Source organism: Phoxinus phoxinus (genome assembly GCF_949152265.1).
Source record: "Phoxinus phoxinus genome assembly, chromosome: 24".
Classification (NCBI taxonomy): domain Eukaryota; kingdom Metazoa; phylum Chordata; class Actinopteri; order Cypriniformes; family Leuciscidae; genus Phoxinus; species Phoxinus phoxinus.
Genome location: NC_136899.1, coordinates 7,669,598 through 7,695,619, shown reverse-complemented (window position 1 = coordinate 7,695,619; position 26,022 = coordinate 7,669,598).

Genomic DNA, 26,022 nt, shown 5'->3' with positions numbered 1-26,022 from the left:
ATATTCACTAAATGTCCCTCAAACTAAATAAGTTTGGTATCTTGTAAATAAGATTTAATATGTAAATGTCATTAAACATAATACCAAACCAAGTGGCATCTGCAAAACAAGTTATGCTTTTCTCAGAACTAACATTACTTTAGTCGTTTATGAAGTGACTTATGAAATCAGTTCACACAGTTGTTATAACCTAAAAGAACCACTTCATTTGTTCAATAATCAAACTGGTCACACTGGTTTTGATTCAATAAAACAAACTGGCTAATGACACAGTCATCCGGATCTGGTAATAATGGTCAACGCAGTATGTTTCTGATTCACTAAAAAGAACTTGCTCATAAGAGTGATTCTTTTTTCGGAATCAGACAATAATGGTCAAGATGTTTTGATTAATTTAAAACAGACATATTCAAACAGATTGTTCCTCATTTAGCTACAGTGCACATGTCCTTGAGTAATAAAACAAAACCCTCACAGACCAGTTTCGCATCTTTGCTGGTTGCCATTTCCAATTTAGATGCTTTTTGCCCGGGCTCAACCAGCTGAAGCAGAACTAATAGAAGATCAACACTGCCAAAGAACCAGTCTGCAATTTCTTAAGCATGTCTTACAAAAGGTCTTCAGGATCACAGAGAGACTGCATGTCCACCTCCAGTCACCTATAATAAGAAATGTTCTTGTATGCAGCCTAAAAATATGGCATCTTCAAACCTGTCAGCTATTACAGAAAAGGAGAAGCACTTGCCAAAGACATTTGGATTTTCATATATCCTTCGCATTGGCTACACGAACCCATTGTGTTTGAGTCGCACAGCTTAAAAAAGGATTAAAAGAAGCCCTTTTTACTCTGAAAGGGTGACATTAATGTGGGGTTTGGCAATGCAAGAAATAAAACCACACAAAGCTTCTTTTCTCAATAGCTGCTTTTGGGCCCCATCTCACTATGTTTATATGACAATTTCTAAGTAAACACCACAATCTGAAAATACATTAGAGAGGAGAATAAACGCTATGACTTAATCACAGTCATTATACCCCGTCAGAGAACAACCTCGCAATCTCCATTCTCAAACATGCTAGGATAAGAGCTTTAATGCAGAACACGTATTCTTTCAGAGCCTTTAAGTAAACAACAAATATGCTCTTTTGCTGTATTAATATTGCTGACTCTTTCCGAGTTCTCAGGCCTGTGTATGTCTGTGTGTTTGTGTGTCCTCGATTACTCACTCCATCGCTGCTGGATAATCGATGAGCCCAAAGCCATCAGAGGGTGGCCAACTGAAGACACAATTGCATACAATACCACACATTTTTCTGCGGGGTTTTGTGTCATTGCTCTGGGTCTGAAGGTTATCGACTGAGGTTCTCTGACATACAGGGCTGTCATCAACGCAGACAACTGGGAATATTGTCCTATGATAAAGAAGGCTCACTAAAGCATTCCTATTCATCTAATTGGTTGTTGCTCAGCCGCAGACCTCTTGAAAACGACATAATATTAACAATATAGGCTATATGCGTCATGTATGCCGATCAGCAAGCAAGTGCAACAAAGAAGATTCAATCCAACAGCAAAATACACAGGAATACATGTAGGAGAAAACAATATCTGTTTTCAATGTTACCAACATACAACAATGACCAGACAGAACTCAGGACTTAAATATACATGCAGGAAAGATTAACAGAGCAAGAACCAGATGCGTAACTCAATTCAAAACCATATAACAAATAAGGACAGGAACTCAGGCCATCGGAACAGGCTATCGCAACGAAACCAAACCAGGACATGGTTGATGTTTTATTGACTACTCTTTTGACCCAGTGGAGAGGACCCACCAATAACAAACCTTGTCCCAGGACCAGTGAATTTTAATTAATAAATGTACATGTATGTGTTATTTTCTTGGAATATTTTTCAGAATATTTGGCAATATTGTAAAAAAATATTATACGTGTACAAAAAAAAAAACAGGAATGTACATACATAAACATACATAAATATAATAATATATAATGAATATAAATATAATCATATATATATATATTTATATAAAATAATTATATAAACATATTCATTGAATATTATTTATTCAATAATCAACAGCATACATTATTATTACATGTAATATATACATACATATATAGCATAATTACTTGTTTTTAATTACTTGTAATAATATACTATTTTTTTACAAATATTGACAAATTTTATTATTATTATTAAATGTAATCAATATAAATTTAATTTCTAGTTTTTATATTTGCAAACGTATATATGATAATAGCTGAATATATGATGGTTTTAATTAATTGCAATAATATAATGTTTAACAGTAAAAAACATACTATTAATAAATTATTAACTATAGCCAAATATCATGGAAAAAAATTAATTAATCCTATATAAATCCTATATAATCCATATATATATATACATACGTATGTATGTATACACATACATACATACATACATTCATACACACAGAGACAAGAAACTTGTGCCCCTCAATCTTCTTCCCTTTAGCTTTCATAAATCCAACCGGGTCAGAAATGTGAGTGTCTGTTCACATTGAGATGAATTACACATTAAATATTCTCCAGATAAAGGCTCATCATCATTTGTATGTCAAATCCCAATGACATGCATATATGGTAAAAGATTATCAAACAGACTTTTATTGTATTTGTCCTAAGCACTGATGTGGAAGGTCACTAAAGATAAGAGTTTACTAGAAGCAGATCACCAGTGCATTTCTGGCTTAAGACATCACCCTTTTCCTGTCAACAGTGTGTTCCACTGGCACTGGATTTGAAAAAATGAAGAAGAAGAAATGCACTGAAAAAAAAACCCACCTCAAGCTGCTGGAATGTACAGTAGAGATAGATCAAAGCAGATTGATTCCTAGTTATGGGTTTCTAGATGAAGACACCAACATATAACAGATGCTGAGAAGCATGTTTGTTTGGCTGAGCTGATACAGACTGTCAATCTATCTGTCAGAAATGTAGATCTGTTTGTACAGCTCTTCCCACATGATTGCATGAGAGCCGTCTTGAGGCTCTGCTGTCTGTAGGCTTCAGACACTCATTCATCTTGTCTCTGTCTCTCTCATTGACTATCAGTCTCTCAGCAACTAACAAAACAGTGCACAAGTCATATTACTGGTAAGAACCAGGCTAGACAGCTGGCAATAGATGACGCCTGCTAAACTAGGCCTCAAACGCAGAGAGGAAAACATCAGGTTGCTTGTGTTAATGTTTTAAAAATAACCTGATTACCAGAAAATGAATCCAAGTTCACTCAATACATAATGCACCACTGTGCATGGCATACAACCAAGAAGACTATTACTGTCCAATTAGCCAAATAAACATCAATTAGAGTCGTTGAATCATTTTAAATTCGTCTAATGCCTCCGTACAATTCCTTTGTGCTGCTCTGGGTGTGTATTTGCCCATATCCTGTGAATCTGGCATCTTAATCAAAGAATGAATATTTATAGGCATCTAGCTAATGGAAAATCATCTATGCAGCTCAGTAGCCAGCAGTGCAACTCAATTAGAGGATTAGCAAATGAAGACAGATTATTTTGGTAATTATCATTATAGAATCTGAATCCCCTAATGCCTTATTATCAAGTTGCTGTTTGTGTAACCTTGCTCGATATCAACACAGGTTGTAATGTGCTGATAGCAAAAAAAATAGCAGCTACTCATCTACGATAAACACTAATGAACACATGTTTTTACTGTATAGCACATTTCCTCAAGGTCGCTCATCTAATTGTATATTAGTCGAAGAAGAACAATGCACATTCAAACAGACCCTGTAGGAGGAATAAATGTACTGTCTCCCTCTCTTTCACTCTCACACACCATTAACCTTGAGAAGTCCATTATAACACAAATCCTAATGCTTTGTTTATTAAGAATAAGAAAAAAAGTTCCATGTATTAAGTGACATATAGGAAGACCATTATGTGTGGGTACTGATGCTTGTACGCTTGAGTGTGTTAAGCGCTAGAGTAGTGGGTGGAGGAACAAGAGCGATACTGATGAGATACATAAAGTCTTATTTACATTCTTCCTATGCGGTTTGTTTCGCAAAAGGCAGATCCAAAACGCAATAATTTTGTGTGCTCTCACCTCAGTGGAAAATGCCTGTCAAAAGGGGACACGGTGGCAGAAGAACGCCAAAAGACACTCTGTTGGGACTTGGAGATGAATAAAACATGATCTTCACACCACCTGAGAGAAAACCAAACCACATGCACACACAGAGGCGTATGAAACTAAATGCAAATTTTGAAAAAGCAAGGATGTGACAGCCTGTGCTGCTGGTAAATATTCAGAGCTTTGGGCCTATAATCTACTGCCTAGTTCTGTTAAGGCAGCTGGTATTGAAATGCAGCCTGATATCCAGTTTTTAATGCTCAGTAATTATGAAAACATTAGCTCTAATGGTGTCCAACAGTACGCATAAACCGCAAACCAACAAAGCTCATTTAAATTAGATACCACCACCATCCAATTTATATTTGCTATATATCTAAATGAACATGCTGAGAAAGGAATCACACTTGATGTCTGTTTTTAATGACCAGTCTTCTGTGTTTGTGGCTTCAGAAATAAACAAGAACCTAAACACTTATGCATGTTCTTGTGCAGATTCTCATATTGTTTTTTTTTGGAAAAATCAATGGGGCTCTGAGCAACACAAGGTCAACAGATTGAAGAAAACAGAACGGTAGCTCTCCTGTGATGATGTTTCCATTGATTTTAGTTCATTCTACATTTGCAACATGAGGATACTGTTAAGTAAATCCCAACAGCGTATTGGATATATGGCGAGGTCAGGCCCCTACGGGCCCACTTAAATCAGTTTTCTGAGAAGGAAAGGAAAGGTCTGCAGGCAGCCTAGTGGAGAAAAAGATCTTCCAAAGGAAGTTGAGAAAGGTAGCTTGACCCCTCCGTTTCCTGGCCTCCAAAACACACATGAAGGTAGTGCAAACTTGCATTAGTTCGCATACATGGACATTAATATTCACACGACGACGCATTTTACCACATGCAAACGTATGTCTGACACTGCAAAGCAGAATAGTAATTATAAAATGAATAGTTCCAGTTCAGTTCTGCTGACTAGTCAATACCATTGTATGATGTACCATTGTTATGCAGATATTATGTTAAATTCGAAACTAAAACTCATATCTAAATATGCAAAGTTCCCTTCCATTGAAGTATTTTTGAAACAATCGATAGACAGACAGACAGACATACACATACATTCAGGCTGATTATTTGTGATTGCACACATTTCAGTGTTTTTCATCAGACGTTTTAATCAAGGAGATTTAGTTTTGCAATATTTCACAGGCCTGACATTTAGATCAATGCCATATTTACTCTTGGATCTCGGGCTGTTTAAGTGAATGAGCTTTGACTGGGTGACATTGGCTCAGACCTGTATGCACTGAAATGCACCTGGTCCAAACCCAGACGAATGTTTTATTGAGCTGTTGGAATCCATTATTCATTGAGTCATCAACAGCTTGGGAAAAAGCTGCCAATGACCGGCATACCAATGAATAAGAATGTTTAGAAAATCGCATTAAAAAAAAAAGTCCTCTACAAAATGACGCTCTCTGTTTGTTTCTCTTTCTCCTACGAAGTCATCCTGCTCTGTCATTGCTTTCATTGCATCATGGATTTTGATCTTGAATTTCCCATGGCGTCCTTAAGATGAGCAGATAGGTACCGTGTTGAGCGTATCTCAGTGTGATGTCCTCTTAGATACAGGGCACACCTGCCAGATTCTATTTTTGAATTCATAAAGAAGGTGATAATGAGAATCTGTGGTCATTTCTTCAGGTGTGAGCTGACCGGAGAGCTGCCCTGTAACGCGATCTCATCTGCCCACCGTGCTACTGAACTGAAGATCGAGTTGATTTTCTCTCTGTTCAGCTAGACAAAGCTAAAACAGAGAGTTCAGCTACTCTCTGTTCTTCCCTGATGATCAGAGAAGAAGAATATGAAAGGGATCATAAAGAGGACCTGGAAAGGCTTTCATTAGGAGCAGTGCATTGTCCAGGCCCTCCATCTACATCTAGTACCCCCCTAATGGGGGAACGGTGGCTTGAGGTTTTGAAATGTTGAATCTGCAGGCAATGACGCAAACAGAAAAACATGCTATTAGTCCCGAGGAGCCAAGAAAGTAGTGAATGAGGCAGGCTGAGGCAGAGTAAGTGGTATACATGCATTTTCCAGTCTAGTTGACTATCCAGCCATTGACTGTTTTTGCACTTGGTTCAAATGCTTGGCCTGAACTTTAGTTCAGTTTCATTGCGCTGCTCCATTAGGTCTAATTTCCCATTATAAACATTGGCACGTTTGCACCATAAACATGGAAAGCTATGCCATGAATTCTACCAGTTTACTTATGCAGCTAGGTAATGACTTACAAAAGGAAAGCTTTGTGCACTTGGTCCAAAATTAACAAACATTATAACGCAGTACAAATTGGTATATGCTGCCAAACTGATACTAGTTTTCCAGGATTCAGAAATGTAATGGAAATCTGTTGTAACATTTTAAAGACTATGTGTTGAACACGTGTTGATTTATTTAAAACTAACCTCAGACTTTTAAACGATAATGTATATAGTTGCCAAAATATCTTTATTTCAACTGCAACATTGTTTTAATCTTTGAATCAAAACTAACGTTTTTACAATTTGACTGAAACTAAGTATATTATTTGGTGATGTGAAGAATATTTATGTAAGGAACAATAACATGTGGTGACAGGTGCAAATTCATATGATGCTGCTAGTGACTCTATTGAACTGTGACTTCATACAGTGACTCCATTCTCAAAAAAATAAATACAAAATTATTCAATTAGAGACAATTAGTAAAAAAAACAAAGACAAATGCAAAGTCTACAGTTTCATGGCCAACAAAAAATAGTTATAACCAGTGAGATTTCTCAAGTCACTTATTGGCAGATATGGCAAGCTAATTGTGGACCCAGATTTTACATTTGACATATGTTTTGTCTTTTCAAGTGGACCCAGGACCAAGGCAAACAACAAAGTGACCCATGCTCTGACGTCAAATGGACTCCGCACTGAAAGATCTAGTGTAAAAACGCCCTTAATTTCAGGCAATCAATCGACATTCAGAACACTGCACTTCAAATTCCTGTTTAGCAATTGAGAGCAATTTGGCTGTGCAGTGTGAGCTGGTGGAGTGATAGAATGAATGCAGTTTTATTACTCACATCTCTCTCTCTCTCTCTCTCTCTCATTCTTATTCTCTTTTTCCATCTCAGTCTTTTCTTCAGTACGGCTTTTATACTGCAGTGAGTGACGAAAATAATTTAGCCTGAGTGTCTGACCGGTTTCAATGGCTAGTGTGATTACTGGCCCTGCCTGCAGCCAGGCCCAATTTCCAGAAGTCCACAGGCTTTATGGCTCTTCTGTCTAATACACAGCCATCCACCCTGGCCTAAAATAAAGAGAAGGCTAAAATAAACCAACGTCAATCCATGGCTGTTTGTCAGGGCCAGGGTTCTGAATTATACACATCACTGAATCCAATTACTAAGTAAAGGACTTTTTGGAGGCCAGACGTTGTTGTAGTGCTGCCCGCAGGAAAATAGAAATTTTGAGTCACCCTCCTAAAATCAAAAGAGGAACAGACAAGCCACTGCAAATAAAAATGTGATCTGTGGCACTTTGTCTGATGAGCCGAGAGGTCCAAAATATATCAGATGAAAGAATATTGAGTAGAGTGTGTGTGTGTGTGTGTGTGTGTGTGTGTGTGTGTGTGTGTGTGTGTGTGTGTGTGTGCGTGTGTGTGCGTGTGTGTGTGTGTGTGTGTGTGTGTGTGATCTAACAGCATTTAAATCTTCTAATACGGTTTCAAATTTGTTTGTGTCTCTTTTTTGCCTTCAGTGCCCTTGTGAATGTGAGAATAAATACAGCGAAATACAGGTGTAAAATCAGAAGAAGAAAAGCGTTAATGCGCTACGATTGGGCCGTCTTTCAGATGCATGAATGTGTCAAACTGGTGGGAATGAGCGGGCTAATCATAACATCAAACAATTCACTCACTTTGACATAACCAATTTTGGTCAAATCCAAATGAAAACTAACATTCAGAAGTTTGGTGTCAGTAATAATAGTTTTTGAAAAAACTCAATGCTATTTGTTTGATCATAATACAGTAAAAACTGTTAATATTGTTAAATATTATTACAATGTAATATGTTTTAGAATTTCTTTATTTCTTTGATGGCAAAGCTGAATTTTTAGCATTACTCCAGTCTTTAGTGTCACGCGATCCTTCAGAAATCATTAAAATATGCTAATGTGCTGCTCAAGAAACATTTCTTATTAATATCAATGTTGAAAACAGCTGTGCTGCTTAATATGTTTGTGGAAACGTAATATATATATATATATATATATATATATATATATATATTAGGATACTTCGATGAATAGAAAGTTCAATGAACAGTGTATATTTGAAATATCATTTATATAAATATGAATGTCTTTACTGTCACTTTTGGTCAGTTTAATGCATCCTTGCTAAATAAAAGTATTAATTTCTTTTAAAAATCAAATCAAATCATCCTGACCCAAAATTTGGAACGGTATTGTACACAAACTGACCTGAGAGAAGTGCATTTGAAATGTGCTGAAAAATATTAAAGTCCCTGAATTGCAGTTGACATTACTAAACTCCCTATGTGGAGAATCACGTTACAACCAGCTAATGGTATCCTGTTTAGAGCGGGCGACTGCGCACAGAGCCTCAGTCAAGCAGGACGCCCCATCTGGCCCTGTCGAGTGAAAGTGGCACAGTAAGGCCGAAGCATCACAAGCAGGCAGGTGCCCACAGGTGCCACCCTCATTGTCTCACCCGTCCATCTCTCCACCACTCCCTTCATGGCTCTGGCTTCTGACATGACAGCCTGGGGCAAAGAGGCAGACAGCAAAGGGGACAGAGTGACAGAAGGGTAGAACAACACATCTTCCTCCTCTCAGACCAAACGCAGCTCATGTGTCACCTCCACTCTGAGACTTCTGGAGAGAGAGATTTAAGTGAGCAAAGATCTTCCGGGTGACCTGTCTTCAACACACTTTTGACAGAAGGAAAAGACATGAATTAAAGAGAGAGAGAGAGAGGGGGGGGGGGGGGGGAATGGTAGCCCACTGGAAGGAGGAAATTAAGCAGAAAATGAGAGTGAAATAAGTCAATTTCTTATTCGCAAGGTCTGGAAGAATGCATTCGCACTTATGAGCAGTTAATGAGCTATTTCACCCCCCCAATTTTTTTTTTTTTTTCATTTCAAAACTGTATTACTTACTTTCTTCAGTGAAACACAAAATAAGAACTTTAGAAGAATGTCTGTGTGCCCTCATTAACACAATGAAAGTGGATGAAACAAACCCTGGTGTGATTGCTCTGAGTTTTAGTCTGGCTCATTTGAATAAGTGTGAATGCTGCCATCTGAACCCTGGTGTACACCAAACAAGCGGAAAGAGACGGCTAAAAAGATGGTCTCGGTCCGCTTCCAAACGAACTCTGGTGCAGTTCGAATGAAATATGAACGCAACACGGACAAAAGACATGTAAACTAACCAAAAATGGGACACGTATAATGGCAACCCATAAAGGACAGAATGCTCAAGCATACCTATTTTTTCTCATCATAGTCGTGATTTTGCCCATCACAGTACAGGCATCTCTTCGCAGCAGATCTTCGTTTGTGTGTGTGACGGAAAGTTCCTGCCGCTTTTTTGACTTCTTTACACATTTTATAAGCTCTTCATGAAATCTCAGCCGGTCAAAGTACCATCCTATGTAAACGAGTGCTATTAGCCCAGCACAGGATGTATGGTATGTTCTGTCGCGAAATATTCGTAATAAAACCGACCAATCAGGTTGTGAACATATCCCTATGCCTTTAGGTTCAGTATTTTAGGTGTGTTAAAATGCTAATGTGAACGCTAAGCGTACCGAGACTATTGGACTATTTTTTTTTTTTTGTCCGGACCAAACGAATCAAAGGAACCGAACTAGAAGTGTGAACACACCATTAAGTGAGTTCACCATTAAAATATATGTACACCATTAAAATCGGGGCCTACAAAGAAGACAATGCAGTTTTTTTTAGGCACTGGTGACTTTTTTTGCTCTCATAACTTGGCTTCTTCCTGAGAAATCATCCAACTAGCATCAAATCATCCAGGCAGATCAGCCGAATTATGTTACAACATTCAAATCTCATTCAAATGTACCACCACTTGAAAACTACCTGCATAATGAAAAAAACATTAAATGTGGCATTGACTTTCCCAAATCTCAACTTTCACCACATCAAACTCTGTGGCGGAGTGAGAGGAAGATTAAAACTGAGATTTAAAAAGATCTATGTGCCAATTCCTCTTTTTCCTCAGTTGGACCGTCATTAGAAATGTAATTGTTCTCTGTAATTATGTTCCCTGCTATTCAAGAGGACGTCTCTTATAATCCACACTTACGAAGCTGAAAGTCCATAATCTGCTCATTAAATTTTTCATTTGTAGATAACACAAAGGACAGACATCTACATTTTCTCTCACTGGAACATTTCCCATCAGTTCGTCCACTGAGCACTGAAGTACTGAAACATGACTCTGGGAAATATATCTTTAGCACAAAAGGAGTCAAAGTGAATACATGCTGAATTTAATTTTCAAGCTTTAATATCAAACTTACATACTACATTCAATTTATTTTTGTTTTGTTTTTTCGGTCAAAATTGTCTGGTTTACATTTCAGTTTTGACTAAGAAATTAGCAAATAAACATATTACAGACCTGATTTTGACAAGTTGTTTTTGAATAAAAGTATTTTATCCTCATCAGGGCTGCATTTGTTTGATGAAAAATATAGTAAAATTGTGACAATATGAATATTATTGATGTGAGATATTATTGCAATTTAAAAGAACTGATTTCTATTTATTCATGTGATGCAAAGCTGAATTTCCAGCATCATTACTCCAGTAATCAGTGTCACATGATTCTTCAGAAATCATATCAATATGCTGATTGGTGCTCAAGAAACATTTCCTATTATTATCAATGTGTAAACAGTTCGACTGCTTAATATTTTGTGGAAATTGCGATACAGTTTTTCAGTATTTTTTTATATAAATATATTTTGTACCATGATAAATGTCACAATTGATAAACTGAATGTCATTGTTGAATAAAATAAATAATTTGTTTAAAACAATCGTACTGTCCTCAAACTTTTGAACGGTAGAGTATTTAAGCATTTATTAAAACAGTTAAAGATGATGAAAATATGTTCATAAACTATAGCTTAAAAAATGTATTATGTTGGTAGTGTGGCTTTTTTTTTCTTCATGTTAGCCACACCCCCAAAATTCTTAAAACAAAATAAAACAAAAAAAAATTTTTTAGCCTAATGATAAAATACAGGTCATATTTTCACATTTGGATGTAGTTTTCATTTTTAAATTGGGCCCAGACAAATAAGAGAAACGTCCATGCGATTTACTGTCAGCTTCAGAAGAGCGAAGCAAATAGCCACCGGTCGCCTAAAAGAGGGCTTTTTGTTCATTTCTAATCACACCCTGCTGTTCACATGTCCTTATCCTGTCTGTTCCTTTAGATCAAACTGTATTCACCCCTGCATTGCCTCTCTGGACTTTATCACTGACAATGAAGCCTTCCAGTCTGTCAATCATCCAGTCCAGGCTAATGATGACCGTGCCTTTGTGTCTGATTTAACGGATTCCATTCACAGTATGTTTCTAAAGAGATATTTTATCAGAAAAATTCAAGCAATAAACGACGTGGGGTGTGCTATAAAACTGAGATGAAACTCAATGTTATTTATAGCACTGTCAGACTGTCTCACATTCAAAGCACCAAATTTATACTAAAACATTAAACTGTTTTTGTGTTTTTTTACCAGTTATGATTGTTTGAATGAATGCATCATAAATACTGGAAACCACAGTTCTGCACAACATTTATAGTGAAACTGCATCACTTTTGCTACAGTTTGGTCACATGTATAGTTTATAACACAACACAAGACATCAGATTTACGGGTTATTCCCTTTTTTTTTTATTCTGTCGAGTACCAGACTCTGTCTGCAGACATTATAGCTGTATTCCAAAACTGAGTGAGCTGCACTTTTAGCTGTCATGGAAATTTAAAACACTCAAATAGAGTTTCACAACGGACAAATTAGCATGTTGCTAAGCTAACAGTGCAAAAATGTTGCCAGCATAGGCAGCTCGCTAGTTTTTGGAACATTGCATACATGAGAGCATCCCAGCAAAACAGTCCACCAGGAGATGTGAAGAAAGCATGGGAAGTCGTAATGGACTGAAAGGTAACTGCTGTCACTATGTGTGTTCGTCATTGATAGATTCTGGCACACACACACTGTAGAGGCTGAATGCCCTGCGTTCACACTCTTCCCTTTAACAAAGGCCTCGTCCACCCCTCTCAGAACAGGACTGAGACATGGGGAGGGCTGGAGGGCTAATTGAAAGAGCAGAAGATCTCGCATGAGGTCATCTTCCACCACTGCTTTTAACCAGGTCCAATCGTCTCCATGGCAACCCCAGTAGCTTGAATACTGACCATGGCCTGAAAAAAGGTTGGGGAGAGACAAAAGAAACCCTTGATGGTTTTGCGGCTTGATACGAAATACAGCAAAATAGCTGTTATTTTTACGGGCTTTGAGGATTAATTTGCTACTTTTTTATGTATAGCCTACCATTCAAAATTTTGGGGTCGGTAAGATTTTTTTAAAGGGGTCATATGATGCTGATTATTGATGCTGATTTGTCTCTCACAAAGAGATTTATTCCATCTAACAGAGAAAACTGCTCCAGACCTGACTAAAACGGCCCAATCCAGATATTCCTCAAACGTCTACATCACAATGGGAAATATTAGCATAATATCCTACCAAAGACTTGCGCAAAGATAGAAGAAGAGGTTTCAGTGAATTGTCTTCATGTTGTGGAAACGCTGTGTTTTTGGCTGCGAAAGTAAAACAGCTTTGTTTGGCCTTCTGAAAACGGATGAAATTAGGAATCAAGGTTAAGAGTTATTTATAAAGCTGTTTCTGAACAGTTATTTTTCTCTTCCCATCCTCGGTGACATCAGCAGAAGTAAAGCCTTATTCCAAAGGTGGAGAAAGTTTATACAGATTGAGTCAAATATTTGATGAAATATTGTTAAAAAAACGTGTTTTTTTTATTTATTTCAAATAACCTGCACTGATGAATCATGCACCATAAGACAGGAGTAATTTATTATGAAAATAGTCTTTTTTGATTTCACAGCTTTAATTTACAGGTGAAAACTCTTTTTTCTGCTTCACTGTCTCATGATTCAGTGGCAGGGAGATAATATGCTCTGCACAAGGTGTTGAACTATAAATTTAAAACACGATTAACCCTGACAGCGGAGGTAGTGCTACACTCCTTAATGTAATGATTTTTTCCCAAGGGCACCGGAGAACAGGCCGTGCAGAGGTACAGATGCATGACCTGTGGGCTCGAACTAAACCCACTGCCCCAAGCGTGACTCTACAGCCTCGGCCTGGCTGACAAAGCACCGGCTTGCCTCTAAAAGCCAACAAAGTTGCTGAGGCAAGGCAAAATAAGTGAACCAAGAAATGCTTATTTTAAGGACAAATCTTTACAAATTTGCGAGGTGCAAAGGTTAGTCTGGAACAGAACCCAAACAGATTTGCTCCCTGGACCCACGGCCAACTTCAGCATTTTTTATCATTTGGAACGTGGTGTAAACCATAGATATATATAGGTGCCTCATTAACTGTTTCTATAAGCTGCTATACATCCGCCATATTGGAACAGTCAAAGCTGGTCCGTGAACATTCGAGAGCATGTTGGCCTGAAACCATAATTAGATGCATGTATGAATGTCAGATTATTTTGCTAAACTAACACAATACAACAAGATGAAGATGTCAGATAACACAACATTTAAAAAATTAATTACCATAGTAAAAGTACGATAGTAAAAACATGTTATATTGAGTAAATAAAAACACAACCAACACATTCTCACCTGTGAGAGGCTATCCCATTTCTTTCAAATTAAAAAAGGTTTCACAACCTGTACGTAAAACCTCATAACTCCATCCCGCCTCTATCCTGAATGAAGTGCTACACATTTTGGATAATCTCTGCTTGTTTGAAATGTAATGAAAAACTAAGAACTGGTTGTCTGAATAAGTGTTCATACAGTGTTTTCTAACAAACTCTATATATAAAGACTATGTTTTATGTATTTGCAGGGTGGAGAAGAATGTCCTAGTCTAACATTTGCCGCCGAGTCATAGCCAATAATTGCCCATCACATTATAATAGAAATACTATAATTGCCCAATATCAGCACTTCTTTAATAAAATAATATATGGGCAAATGACAGAAAAAAAACTATGATATCCAACCTCAGATGCTGTCTGCCATATTTGAATGGTACAATCCAGTCTGTGACCACTAGTTAGCAAGTTGACTGTGCATCTGTAACCTGGTTATTCACATGAATATCTAAATCTGCAACAGACATTGGCAGATAATTTTCACAGCATTTATTTGATCATTTATGTGATAATTCTGCATAAGAATATTGCATATTTACACACGAGTTACACATGAAAGCACATTCTCACCTCTGAAATGTTATCCCGTTTAATCTGGAATTTATAGCTCAGTGTTTTTACAGCCATAGACTGCACAATGCTGTAAAATGTTCGATGTAAATTCAATGATTTGTTAGTGTGAGTGATGAACAACATCATGTTAACTATTCCAAGATGGTGGACACATCTACGTGTCTGGAGCGGTCGCATCTACGTATGCATACAGTATGTATGGGTAACAGTAATACAATGGGTAATACATGGGTAATACAATAATAATTTGAAATAATCTTTTGTGTATTATGTATTTATTTATATTATTCTATAAGGGGCTAATGATTTTGATGAACTGAGACAAACTGAGGCGAAAGAACCCCCCCCCTAAAAAAATGAGTCTCTTTCTGTAATTGTTTCGATAGATAAATGGACTTTAGAAAAGTCCCCTGGTTCGTGACCCACTTCCTGTCCATTTGATCAGCTCAATGGAGCACTTTCAGGGATTTTCTATGCTGTTCCCAGACAAATTGGACGGTAAACTGCACAGGATTGCTGTGATGGACGACTGTAATATTGTGCTCTCGTTCTCATTGGTGTGTTGGAGATAAGCAAGATCCTCTGAGCGCTTCTCGCAGTCAAAGCTCTGCCAAAGGCATATCGTCTAACTGTGAAGCAACAATAACACACGGCAGGAAAGAGGCACAGGGCAGTACAACAAAAGAACATTAAGCTGAACATCACAATCACTGCAGGTACTTAGACGGCTCGAGAAGTTTCATTTAGTAAGCTGGCAATATCCAAAGCTGTGGACTGACATGTCCTGGGACGCTCTATGGGAGAACCGAATATCCCATTATCTGCTGTCATCTAATCTATTTATTGATCTATACAACCGTTCAAAAGTTTTAGGTTAGTTTTATTCTTAACAGAAATGTACTTTTTTTCAACAAGGATGCACTAAACAGATCAAACGTGACAGTAAAGACTTTGTTACAAAAGATATCTATTTAAAATAAATAAACAAGGGTTTTCAGTGCGTATCATATACACGCAAAAAAAAACATTTTTGGCATATAAATGGCACGAGAAATAACATTCATGGTATAGATACACACTTTCATGAGATCGTGTTGATCAGTCAGAAGGTTCCTTTGTTTATTTGGGTGATTAACCAGCAAGGAGCTTGCAGGTACAACATTAATTTCACACTCTTCATGATCACTTCAGGCCTTCATAAGTGGTTAACAGTGGTTTAGAGCATTTCAGTAGAGTCAATGCTCATTATTAATCTTTTCACATATTCCTTGTGCATAATAGGAGAATCAATACAAGGTGCATTCTGATAAGAAATAACAAAAAAGCATAAAAATGGTGCAGAATCACCACTTTCATTGGGTCCAGCCAGGATGTGGTGATTGCCTTTAAATGCCACAGTCAGGCAAAGATCTGCAGTCATTCAGGCAGTATTGATCAGCCTTCAGAGCTCTGAGAATTAATTCAACAGGAATAACAGGAGCCTTTATAAACTGACAGCACGCCACGAGCCCCAGCCATCTCGCTCATAATAAACAGTGCAAGTGAGCAAAAGGTATGATTTTAATTAGGCCGACGCTAAAGCACATGCTTTTCTTTAATGCTCTGGTGGGGAATGTTTATGCTTTGAAAATCTGAAAGAACCGAATGCAATTACAGCATGTAAACACAGGCTGCCCAGTTCAGGGAGTCATAGATTACAGGCTGCAGAACGCTTCATTTTAACATTCATGAGATATTGACATGCAACCCAAGTCGACATAAAACACGTCACGTCCAAAGAAAGTTATTTTGCATGACATATCTCCTGCTGCTGCACTGTACGTGCTCTTTCTCCAAATTATAGTGATGTGCGACGTTTACCAAACAAAAAGTCTTTCACTGTAATTTTCCAAACAAAACTCAATATTTCTAGCCATATCTGAGCACTCCATCTCGATGGATTATCGATCAATGGGATTTTCCCAGCAGACAGCAGGACACACACTGAGCCGAAAGGTGCATTAATGGAATAAGCAAGTTATTTGGCATTATTTCTAAGCACCCTTGATGTGATAATCGTCAATCATTGAATGCAGTATCGATCACCAAAAAAAACAAAAACAAAAAAAAACACTCGATGTGCAACAATTGAACTGCCAACCTGGATAGAGCTCCTGTGTTTCAGGTTTATCTGTCGGTCATCTGCCAGATGTTTAAAACGTATTGAAATGCACTTACTTGACATTTTATCATCTCAAATGCAATTACACCTTAAAATGCAATGTATACATAAAATATATATACTGATTATTATGAGATGATACTCTGACAAGTAAAACGTGAGTGAAAATTAAAAAATATATATTTAGAAAATGATGCGTGTAGATGTCTGGTTGAAGAATAATAAATTTATCTTAAAAAAATTAAAACTCTGCCTACACTTAAGCATGGTGTTGGCTCTGTGATGCTCTGGGGCTGCTTTGCATCCTCTGGCACTGGAAACCTATTGAAGTATCAGGAAATACGTCATGCCGTCAGTGAGGAAGCTGAAGCTTGGGCGTCACTGGACTTACCAACAGGACAATGATCCCAAGCATACCTCAAATTCCACCAAGGCTTGGTTGCAGAAGAAGTCCTGGAAGATTCTACAGTGGCAATCACAGTAACCTTACTTGAACCCCATAGAAAATCTCTGGTGGGATTTGAAGAAGGCGATTGCAGCATGCAAACCCAAGAATATTACTGGAGGCCAGTGCTCATGAAGATGGTGTCTGGCTATGCATCTCGTTTGCAGCAGGTCATAACAGCAAAAGGGTGTTCTACTAAGTACTAAAGATGCTTGTCATGAAGGGGTTCAATAATTTTGAGACTGCAGAAGTCATTAAAAGTGGTTTCAGTTGAATTTTGGGGAAACCACTTGACCGTATGTTGAGCTGTTTCAATTACTTTTGTTTCATTTGTTCATTGCAAACAGCTGAAAGTCTGTAAATGTTGCCAATAAACCTGATTTGCAATGTGGGTTGAATAATTACAATTACAACTGTACTGTATGTGATATAATATGCTTAAAATAAATAAAACCAAATGTTATTGAATTAAAATGAAATAATATTCAAGCTTGGGGAAAAAGCTGTTGCTTTGACGATGTTGTCTCACACTCAACGTAAAGAGCTATAGGTTTTCACATTAGTTTCACTTCCTGTCTGTTACCATGGAGATCCGCATATATCAAATGCTCTTGAAAGTCACTTGAAGCTACAAGTGGGCAGAAAGAGACAGATTTGACCCACAGACACGACAAGAAATGTGTCTGACAAACTCCAAAGAAGAATGTCAAACTTTCACCAGCATCAAAAGATGAGAATTGTTGGTGAGTTGGTATGATTAAGGTTTTCTTTCTTTGAGGACTATTTTCTTTCAGTGGGCTATTTTTTTGCAGTGACCTTGTAGTGGGCGCCTGCTGTGATGGCCACACCATGACGTCGTCTTTCAACTTATGAGGACAAATAAATACAGCAACCTAATTAGACAGGAACACACGAAAGCCACAAATCGAATCCTTCGTTCTGATCTTTGGACCAGGAATATACGTGCATTCCTCACCTCATTGAATCATCAGCTGCCAACTCGCCTTAATGCAAAAATGTTTTTCAATGGCAATTCATTAGAGTTTTCAAGGTGGTACGTCAAAGAAAAAGAAAGTCATGTCTTCTTGTGAGGGGACCATAGATCTTTTTAACAAGAGCGAGAGCCCGTCTTGCTCTAACGAAGCCGTTTCTGCTAAAAGCGGTTCAAATTTAGCTCTGAAATGCTCCGAGGGCGGTTTTGAAAGCGGCCTCCATGACCGAATTTAATTGCGGCAGTAAAAAGTGTTATCGCATTAATGTGATTGTACATGGGCAATTGGTCATTTTATGAATCATTCCCCTGTGTAATTCGATTTGGAAATGTAATTGCTTAATTGCACGCTTGACATGCAGCCCAGATGTTTTTGTTCTCTGATACTGGGTAGCGATGCAGAGAAACATAGGAAGATGTTAGTAAATGAGCTTTTGCTGTAGACCCGCGGTAACCTGGCACAGAGATATAGAGACGAGCTTTAATCTTCGAGGGTAATTTCAGCCTCAATATAGTCCACCAGTGAAGACGTCCTGAGGGGCGATTTGGCCTGGTTTTGGCTGAACATAGATTTTCTCACCTGACAAGGAACTCAGGATGTTCTATATTGCTGAGATAAGCAAAAAGACAAATTAGGCAGTCCAGAGCAAGCCTGAGAAACTGTTGCACTGTATAAATGCTGCTGTGGTTGTTGCTTCTGAAACAGTTTAAACTGCTAAAAGTAATACAGGTTGTAAAGGACTTGTTTTGGTCCAGTTTATTCTGAGTGAAATGGCATGTAATGTAAACATTTAGGTGCAGAATGATGAAAATGTACATCAAAATTACTTAAACATAACTTAACATGTACAAAACAAATCTATTTATCAAAATGAAATATGACATTCTACAGTGTTATTCGTGCTTTCATAATTTTTTCCTGCTCTAGAATCTGTTAGGATATTGCATAGCGTGTCATTACGACAAAAACGGATTCACTACGCAACTCAGTTCAAGTTCACCTGTGCTTTCACTTCACTGTCTGTACAAATAATGTAAATTGAAGTTGTAATATTATGTTTATGTTTTGGATACAGCAAACCAGACTGTTGGCAAACCAGTTCCGTTTAGGGCCTACTGGTGTTCAATATTTTTCAGAGTTAATATTTCACAGTTATATTTTTCTTGTCATTTTTTTCAAGTTATTTTTTTGCAGAGAGTTGTGAGATGTTTTAATTTGTTAATGATAATGTAAGAAAGACAAAAAGATGCAACACTGCGATAATTAAGTAAAAATATCTTCTATTTTCCTTGTCAGTTTTGTTCTAGTAATTTTTTTATTTGTTTATGAAATGTGAAAAATAGAGTAAATAAAATGTGCCAGTTAATTTTTTATCTGTAGTTGTTTGAGATCGTAAAACCCCATTAAATATATTTTACCGAATGGCACTGAATAAAAAATGCGCATTATGGTTTTTATTTGTACAAAATTGGTCTTTGGGAAAAAAAATTGATAATGTTTTCTTGTTTTTCACACATTCACGTTCTCCAATACCAGATCTGTATGGGTCTTATGCCAGAATGAGTCTGTTCCCTCTTCACAAATCCAGACATGGTGGTTTCCTAGACAACACGAACAGATTCTATAACGTCTGTACAAAGGAAAGAACATTTAAGCAGTTTTTGTCCTGATTCTGGTGAAATACTAAAACACTGCTTCCTCTCTGGCAGGTTGCTTTTGGTTTCTCATTAAACCATGGAGGAGTGCAGTGGGCTGAGACAGGAACATTAAATGCATGATCGGCACACACCAAAGTTAATGAGGAAGAGCACAGTCACCCTGCAGCGTTCCTCTGGGGAGGCAAAAAGAGAGCGTGTGCAAGTCCACGCTTTACCACAAGCTCCATTCAAGGTCATTACTGTTCTAAATTTGATCACTGATAGTTCTCCTTTACAGTCTTTAGGTCACTTTTAGTTTACTTTCAGTGATTAATACTGGTAGCTTTGCTCTGTCCTTACTGCAATCCAACAGTCCAGTACATCAAAGAGTCAACTTATGTAAAGCTAATGACTCATCTGTAGAAAAATAAGTTTCTAACACAATTTTAAAAACATGCCACTGTTGGCTGCAAACCCACTTATTCACCCGGAGAAGTTCGGAGAAGTCTCGGGAGTCTCAGCTCTCTATGTGCTATTGATTTCTTTAGTTCTACTAAGAGCAGTCATTTTTACTGTCTCTGGTATCTCGGGGTTGTTACTGGGCCGTATCGACTGTTATGGAGCGTTAAATCAAGCCTCAGTCCAATGCAAGGAAGGAACCTATACAGATGTCATGTTAATAGATCACCTAGAAAACTCATGAAGTGTTAATAGAACTGCCAAACAATGTCGATGATGTTCAGTGACAAATAAAACATAACAGTGTTGGTGAAGCCTTCCTAACCAAGGGCCTTCTCTCAACAGATTAAATGAATCTCACAAAAGAAAAGTTATGCGGTCATAATTTAAATTGTGAACATTGTGAATAGAGCATTGTGATTGTTTTTATGACAACTAAATGTAAATCCAATTAGCCTAGTATGTAATGTAAAATATATATATATATATATATATAAAAAGGATATTCTATGAGAAGCAATTCATTTGAGACAAACCACAGATCGCTCCACAAATGCAAATTCGTACAGACAGACCGCAAATAACAATATTGTCATGAGTTGTGTTGTGCAAGCCAAACATACGACAAAGAAGTATACCAGGTGTTAATAATCCACAAGGCAAATTCCAACTCAGATAAGCTCAGTCCAACACAAGGAATAGGCCTAGGCTACACACGGATGAGATCCGACAATGAAACTCAAACAGAATTGAACTTAAGTAGTTGAGATAACGAGACACACACACCTGAACATAATTATGAGATCAAATTAATAACCATGACAATCAAGGCAGCAAAAATGACTCATCGTCTTTTTTATTAAGCCATTTTCATCTTTAAAATGACTAAACACAGCAAGCTTCTCTCAAAAGCTAAAACGTGAAAAAGTGAAATTCCTAATATTAATCCCAATAATTCCATTAGCCTACTTTGTATCGTAGCACAGATGTTGCATAGACCGCATTTATTCACCAACCATCGCAAAACAATATGGTCAGGAATCATGTTTGGATTTATAACAGTAGCAGAAAATCACACATGTGGCCTCGTGAAGGAACAGACTGGCTGTATGACACTTTCATTCAAGCAGAATTTCACAATGAACATCCCTAAACTCCGTTATTATCCGATCATCAGCGCATTTTTTGAGATTTTTTGCCAGATTGAGAAGATTAAGTAAAACACTGGGCAGAAAATTTATTTTTTTAAGAGAAAATATTTATTCTCTTGACATCTGGCAAGTTGCAACCCCAAGCAGGAAAGATAATGGAGGCTTGTTCTTACCAATACAAGATAAAGTAAATGTCTACATTGAAAAAGCGTTTTCAGGACAAATCAGCGGGGCAAATATCGCTGTGATGAAATTGCTAAAAATTTAAAGAAAAGATACCTATTTATAATTATTTTAATTACCCAAACTCGCTACAATCTTTGTTTGAAAATATAAACCAACTCCATTCCAAGAATTCAGTCCATTTTGTATGAAATCCTTGTACTTTCTCCCTTGCTGTGCGCTAAGACACTGGCCAGTTTAACTAGATACCGTATCAATCACAAACCTTGAGATGAACCATTTAAAATCTTGAAACATGTGGAGCATCTGTCTTGAATTATTTCAGGAGGGGGTCTTTGTCCTCGAGTTGCCTGAAATACAGCGGTGGCACTTTTACAGCCAAAAGGAAGAACTGCAACGAGAAAGAAGATCATTAAATAATGTAGCTATAACACTAGGGTTGAAGTAAATCTCTGAGAAAGGGGATGCAAACAGAAAAAAGGAGACAGATGGAAGAAAAAGATTAGAAGGACTTTCACACAAGCCTCTATGATTAGCAGCAAAGCAGATACCGAACTCTTTAAAGATTTAAGCTGACTTTCAGACCCGTGACAACGATCACGGAGGTCATCCACTTGAAATCTCATGAAAGGCTTTTTGGCAAATGTCAAGAGCTTCATTTTCTGCATCATAATTTAGTGATAGCCTGACTGAACCGTAGAAAGTAAGAGGGCAACTATGCGGATGTGATGAAAACAAATACAGATAAAAAGGTGTTAATAGAACTGCTTGAGTATTTGTTTCAGCGATATACGTTCCCCTCACTGACATCACATTTACTTTTGTCTCAATTTGCCTCTACAGTTTATGAAATGTCTAAACAGTACGTGTGCAGAGTTTTCTGCAAACTAAGTAACTTCATCTGAAGGTCACCTCTTCATTCTTGTTTGAGGGAGGATTTAAATGAACACTGTTATAATCGCTAATTTCTTCCCTTCAAAACAAAATACGACAAGAAATATTTCTAATCCTAATCCATTTTTCTTCACTGTCTAATCCTCTTTATTGCTAAATGGCCCTGGCCCTAGTTATGCTCCCTTAGGCTACAAGTACTTTACATAATGTCACAGTGTTCTTTAAGACATTTGAAGGTCTTTTTGCATGGTGACCTAATCAACAGATACAATAGTCAACAATTAGTACAGTTGTACTCTTTGGTTTTACTTCTTACCGCAAAAACCTCTTTATGCTCTTAAAAATGGCGCAGACGCTTGATGCCACAGAAGAACCTTATAAAGTCCCACAAATTCTCTAGTTAATTAGTTTTCGCCAATCTGATGATTTAAAGTCAGCATGAAATGGAAGCTGCGATAGTCTTTTCTTCTACATCCAAGTTAAACAGCTTCTCATTCAAAATTAAATGTAGGGTGGGACTTGATTTCGTTCATTGGGAATTGATTGGTTGGTTGTGGTTTGATACTTTGTGATCTCATGTGACAGATTATCCGACCCTATCCAAAAAACAGAGAAGAGAAGAGATGTCGTCACAAGAGTGAGGAGAAGTTATTTTGATTAAAGATTACAAGGGCATATGAATAAAAAAAAACCTAGCCTATGTGAACGGATAAATCATTTAGAATAAATACTGCAATATCCCATAGAAAACAAGAATTGTCCATTTTGATTTCATGGTGACTTTAAAGAATCGAAAAACCAGTATGCAGATCTGAATAACCTTTGATGTAACATCAAGACCTTTTAAAACAACCAAAATTGCATAGCTCTCACTTGATTACTTTAAAAGCAGTCCCAGGAAATCAATAAATATGAGAAGAAGAAACTAATTCTGGCCAACTAATATATTAGTAAATACATATTTATAAAATCTAATGATTTAAGAATAAAAAATATTTAGAAAATTTAATGATTTAGGAATTTAGGAAAAGTCAATGTGTCTTATGTATTTTCTAAACTGTTTGAAAATTCTGGAGTTAGTGTGCATGTATAATTTATGAACACACTCAACTGAGGTATTTTGTATTGTTCTTCTACATAAAACATAGGTTACAAGTTAGCTGTTGACCTTTCTTTGCTTCCTCTAGGGATCAGGAACCTGTGTTCAAACAGAAAGAGCATGTCTAAGGGCATGTAGGTGTAGTGCAGGGGAAGCAAGAGGTCCTCAGTGACATCATAATGAGTGTCCAAGAACTGTCATCGGTACAGGAATTTACTGGTTCTGTCCAACTCATGTGCACATAAGGAAAAGCTGTTTTTCAAACAGGAAATGTTTTGTACTAAACATGTTCAAACAGTGTTGCAAAATTTGATTTGTTTTTTATATTTATCGATTTCCAGAGAGAAAGGATGAGATGAGCCCTTTTTCTAAAGGAAACAAGTGAGAGATTCAAATCTGAGATGGGACACATTAAATTACTCTTATTAGGGTTAAAAAAAAACCTGCATATTGAAAGATAGACCTCCAGTGTAGCTAAAACCATCTATCTTATGTTTGAAAGGTCAAATCGGTACAAAGAATCCAACCAAAAGGTCAAATACTTACAGTACAACCCTCAGCGATATTCAAATTCATGTATTATACATTATAAATGTCTTTACTGTCACCTTTAATCAATTTAATGCATCCTTGCTGAGTAAAAGTTATAATTTCTTCCAAAAAATCTTTACTCACCCCAAACTTTTGAACTTCAGGGGCCATTTAAATTACAATATTTTCAAATAAAAACAGACAAATTTGTATAATAATAATAAATTAATAATTATAATTCGTTACATATAGCGCTTTTCTGGGTACTCAAAAGCGCTTTACATTGAAGGAGGAATCTCCTCAACCACCACCAACAATGTACAGCATCCACCTGGATGATGCGACGGCAGCCATATTGCGCCAGATCGCCCACCACACACCAGCTTATTGGTGGAGAGGAGACAGTGATGAAGCCAATCAGTATATGGGGATGATTAGGAGGCCATGATGGACAGAGGCCATGGGGCAAATTTGGCTAGGATGCTGGGGTTACACCCCTTACTTTTTGGGGGGATTTTTAATGACCACAGAGAGTCAGGACATCGGTTTAACGTCACATCCGAAGGATGTATGCGTTTTGGCCGTTCATTTACATGACAATGGCATTTTGGGGGCCTGAAAACATTTCTGAAACGGTGACATCCTGTGCATCCTATTACTTGTTCAGTCTGTAGGGGTGTAGTGTTTCTTTAGAAAGTGACATCGCCAACTACTGGCCTTACATACATGCTACAACGTTTTTAGTCTTTAGTTTAAAAAACTTCTTGGTTCTTAGTGCATTTACGTTTACTAATACATTGTTTGTACTACATCAACTATTTTAGACAAACCTGTATCAAAAATAATGTAAAACATTCAAAAGTAATTGTTCACTTTAAAAGTTGATCAGGCAGTTTCTTCCTCTCTAAAGCCCTGTTTACACGAGAACGCTCGCGGGTGAAAACATAAAAATATTTTATCGGATGTGCCTTTCGTTTACACGGCAACGGTGTTTTTGGGGCTTAAAAACGCAAAAAAGTGAAACCACCCTCCAGAGTGGAAATCTTAAAAACGCTCCACCATCGCGTTCCCGTCTAAAGGGTAAAAACGGTAAAAACGCAAAAGTCTGCTAGACAGTGAAGGCGTCGCGTACGTGTTTACGTCACAGGCATGCACCAGTACAGGAAAATAACAAAACATTATCAAACTAAAATATAGCATTAATTTAATTGACAAAAAAAAATTAAATCTGTCATTATTGAGCAACACGCGAAGAGCACCGAGGGTTAAAGCAGCAGCTATACCGTATTAAACATGAAAAACTGTGTCAGCGGCTCTTTCACTTTCAGTGCTTCACATTGCCACCTAGCCGCCTGGAGTGCACACTACATCGAATTTCACACACTTTTGCGTCACCATATGCACGCAGATTTCCCCCCAATAACGCTTGTCTAAACACAGAATAAAAAGTGATAACGCAACGCCACTTTGCGTTTTCTCTTCAGATCGTTTCCGTGTAAACATAGCCTAAATAGGTGGTTCTTTGTCGAAATAAACTGCAATGTGGACCAGACCTTTTTTCAGTCAGGTCTTGCTATGCATTTGCTTTTTTGCTTTTTTTCTCCTTGGTCTACTTTGCGGCTGATTCTGGCCAAGAACACTCCATTTAAAGGAAACTTCAGTATTCATATATTTATCCTTTTGTGCTCCACAGATGAAAGTCATA